General features: G+C 26.8%; 1 long non-coding RNA gene across 4 annotated transcripts in view; it reads left to right on the top strand.

Annotated features, from left to right (window-relative positions):
* Positions 1–240: 240 nt before the first annotated feature.
* The window catches only part of LOC111085617, a 25,617-nt gene continuing 21,492 nt past the window's right edge, over positions 241–4,365 (top strand). For 2 of the 4 annotated variants that reach the window (XR_002610433.1, XR_002610434.1), the window contains exons 1-3: positions 255–764; positions 2,410–2,520; positions 2,961–3,021. This is a non-coding gene — a long non-coding RNA (uncharacterized LOC111085617). Of the gene's footprint in view, positions 765–2,409; positions 2,521–2,960; positions 3,576–4,365 lie in introns of those variants that run through there. The other 2 variants (XR_002610432.1, XR_002610431.1) reach the window with 2 other exon arrangements.

Below are 4,365 nucleotides of genomic sequence, written 5' to 3'. Positions count from 1 at the left end.
CACCAAATCTAGACATCATCATAATGTCATACAAAAACAAAACATTTGAATTAAAATACTTAAAGCATAGCTTACAACAGTACTATAAATTTATCATGGTTGTACAGAAAAAGGGATAATTACACTTTATAAAAAAGGTATTTAATGTTCCATGTTGCCTTTTGTAACGAATTTGTTATTATATATTTATTTTAATATCAACGTTTGTTTAGATTAAGTTTATATTTTAAAACATGCATAACTTATAGTGTTAAATATGTATTGTGAAACTCCTCGAAAGTGGTAGAAGATTCTCGTGAGTAAGAGCCAACAGTATATGAATATACGTAAACGCTTAAATGTAGTTCAGTATTGTTACCGAAAACTGAAATTTCTAGAACGCCTCCACACGCCTATAAATATAACTAACGCGACGCGTCGAAAACGAGAATATCTATTGTTAGTGTGCAGTTAACTTTGGAAGCCATAATTGTGATTGTTATAATACTTATTAACCGGAAAACTTCAGATATTTGACCAGGAACCTTTACAAAGTTCGAACATTACAAATCGTTTAACTTCAGCGGATTCTTATCAGACATTAGTATTTTTACGAAAACATTATATAAATTCATCGTAGAAAACTTTGCGTGTGTGGCCGATAGATAGCAAAGGACAAAGCTAGCTTGCTTCGCGTTAAGCGAATTGTACCTACAAATTATTATTAACTCACTCAATAAGATATGGAAGATGTACCAGACTAGAAAGAAAACTTTATATTGCTTGTAAGTTTGTGAAACTTTTGTTTATAAATTATTGTTTGTAATAACTATTTGTAACAACTTTTATTGTAAATTGTATTGTTGTGTGTATATTAAAATGTATTTGTGTTGAAAAAGAAAACTGTGTGTCAATCTCGTTGGCAAATATCATAAACTGAATGTATATCGGCATATATTTCAATACTAAATCCAAAGTACAATTTAACTACTACATTTAAATTTATCAGTTTATTCAATTTCAAGCTATTTGAAATTCTAATACCTAACACTTTGGAACTACTTTCTTCATCATTGACCCTGTTCAGTCTGATGGCCATGAGTAAACACTATTTCCTGACTCTGCAACAAGCTTTAGTGAAGGATGACAATGTTAATCTTAGACTCCCATATCTTAACAAACTTTCCATAGATCTTCTGTTGCACTTGAAAGATCATATATAAGTACAAAAAAAGTGCTCAAAGCATCCATGACTGAGTAGATAGATGACTTCAAAAGTAGATAAAAAAACCCATCAGTTTCACTCTCGATGGTTTGTAGAAATGCTGTTGTAAGCTTAGCAAGTAACTGTGATGATTGTTTTTTGCCATACAATACAGGAATATTGTATCACATAATTGATATAAAGATTTTATTTTGCTTCAGAAATTAAACTGATAAACTTAAGAGGGTAAATTATTACATGAAAATATTTATGTAAATTACTTTGTTCTTAAAATAAATTTGCTTATGTACTGGTTTCTGAATAAAATATAATTTGAATATTAGTGCTTTCACCATGGGTAGCATGGAAGTCGTTTTCACTATAATGATAAATATTTTACTTTATAATTAAGTCATTTTAGTGAATTTTGTTTCATCAAAAAGTTATGATAAATGTGCTATATGCTTATTGAAACATAAAAGATGTTCGACCCTCTTTTCATTTGGGTGAAGGTTGACCTATGGCAGAGTTCTGACTTTTAGAGCTGGCAAGGTGGGTTTGAATCCTTGAGATTCCACAAAATATTCTCTGCACTGTTGGTGGCTTATAGGTGTGACAGTAAATGCCTTAGTGTAGATGGTGAGTGGTAAATGCTGCTGATTCACTGCTTTCCCTTTGATCAGTAGTTGAAATTTTTGGAAGGCAGTTGATAGCCTTAGTTACTTAGCCATATATACAAATTACAAATACTCATTTAATTATGTTGAGTATACAGATTACGTTTGAACATTCTTTATAATTATTTCTAATATACTTCATTAGGAGAAAGTGGCATTATTCTAGGTCATTATTTCTTGATATTAAACTCTTTAGTTAAAGTATGTGTATTATATTTACTAATATGTAAAATAATTTAATAAAATTCAAGTTGTGCAATTGACAGAGGTCTATTCAAATTCAACCAACCCTTCTCCTCGGTCACTAAAAAGTTTGTATCCATCAACACTCAACCTCAATGGAGAGTGATTCCAGGAGAAGACGGTGAACTAACTTTTATTTGTTTTTGACAATATTTTCACTCACTAAGTGATCACTAAAATTTTAGAGTGAAACATAATAGAATATTTGTGGAACTAGCAAATAAGTTATATAATATAGTTATTTAATATTTTACCAGCTGAAGTAGTAATAATTTATTAACTTGTGTATACATTTATAACCTGAAGGCAACACCACAGCAGGAAAGGTTCTGATAATGATAGCGAGGTGTCAAAATCTTCCAGAGGGTCTAAATCCTCAAAGTCATCAAGAAATTGTATGAGTAGTGGGAAACATTGGTAAGAAATAATAATGTATAAGTCTATCTCACTTAATTTGTTTTAAATATAAGAAGCAAAGGTTTATTATGATAAACTCATTAACTCTGCATAATACAGTTTTTATACTGGAAAAGTATCATAATATCTACCTATCATTTTCCTCAGTAGCTGATTCAATATTACAAAATTTCTGGCTTATTGCTAAATTTTTGCTACAAATCTGATAATGTGCAACTAAACATTCATAAATTTTAAAAATTTCCAGATCTTCTGCATCAGTTTGAGCATATTATAATTGCATATTATAATTTCATCATAATATGTGCTAGATAATTATATATTTGTTTTTCAACTATTTTTACACATGATTACTGCCATGTGATTATATCTTCCATGTAGATAATAACAATATTTCAATGTAATTAAATTATTTTATTTTCATCGTTCACAATATAAAGATGCATGCAGTGGCAGTGAATCAGAAGGCCAGAGAAAGCACAAAAAGCATTGAAGACACAAGTGAGTTTTGAAATATATATTTATCTGAAATTCATTAGAATTTAATACTGTATTTCATTAAATTTAATGAGATGTACACTACTGCCTTTACAAGTTTAATAATTATAATTATCAACTTGATTTCGAGTTATTTAAAACAAAAAGGGTATTTGTAAAAATATAAATTATAAAAAGTATTTAACATGCATACTGAGCCATTTGTGTATTAACCTAAATTACGACTTACAGATAATCAAATTATTTGCTTTCAAAAGAAAAGTTAATAATTTCAGAAATGTAATAAAAAACTAGAATACAAATAATATTATTGGAAGTTAGATAAAACTATGTATGTTATAATACAAAATTAATCTTAATTATTTTACTTTGAGCTGGTTAAGACAAAATTAGGAAGTTTAAAAAATGATAAGGCTCGTGGGCCAGATAATAACAAGGTTTTTTTTCAGTTATCATTGAAATTTCACCTTTTCCATAAAGTTTTTGTAATCTTTATAATGATAAAAAATAAATATCGAAAATAAAATAGCCATTGTGATTTTTATATCTATTTTGATGTGGATTTAAAAAATAGCATAATGTATGTACAAATATTATTTCTGTAAATATTTAGAAGTGTTATCAAATTTAATAAATTTATCTATAACACTTGTGGTTTAGTTATGAAAAATTTAAATAAAGACAACAATTGAAATCAACAATAAATATTTCAACTTTGAATAAAAACAATTTAATGCATTGTTACATTTCTTTTATATACTATTGTTCAGAAGCTTTGATATAAAGGAAAATTGTTGCTTTTGCAAAGAATCCCATAACAAAAGGCTTGTATTAGTGTTAAATAATGTGCCTATTTTTACCAAGGGTAAAAAAAAAATCAGAATTTTAGTAATTTCAGATTATTATGTTATTTTAAAATAAATATTTTTTATTTTTGTAAAATCACCAATAATTTCTTGTTATATTTAAGAATAAATAAATTTTATTGACAGTTAACCTGTAACTTGCATATTTTATTATCTTAATTGATTTTTATTAAAATGTTCATAATATTTGAAACATTTATACAAGTAATTTGTGATGTAAAAAATTCACAAAATCAAATTTTTCAGAATTATTTTAAAATATGTTTTTATATCTGTACTCAGATAAACTGGTTAAAATCCTTTTCTAATAAAAAATACTTTATTAAATGAAAAATTTGTTAGTTTAGAAATAAGTGAGTTTCATTTTATACTGAATACATATTTCCAGTACTTTTTAAGTATGAACATTTTTAAAGTCAATTTCATATCACAAAATGTCATTATCAAAATTTTACATTGAGGTTTCTTATAGATATATTTT

This window comes from Limulus polyphemus, unplaced genomic scaffold (genome assembly GCF_000517525.1).
Source record: "Limulus polyphemus unplaced genomic scaffold, Limulus_polyphemus-2.1.2 Scaffold509, whole genome shotgun sequence".
NCBI classification, from domain to species: Eukaryota; Metazoa; Arthropoda; class Merostomata; order Xiphosura; family Limulidae; genus Limulus; species Limulus polyphemus.
This window is presented reverse-complemented; position numbering and strand designations above follow the sequence as displayed.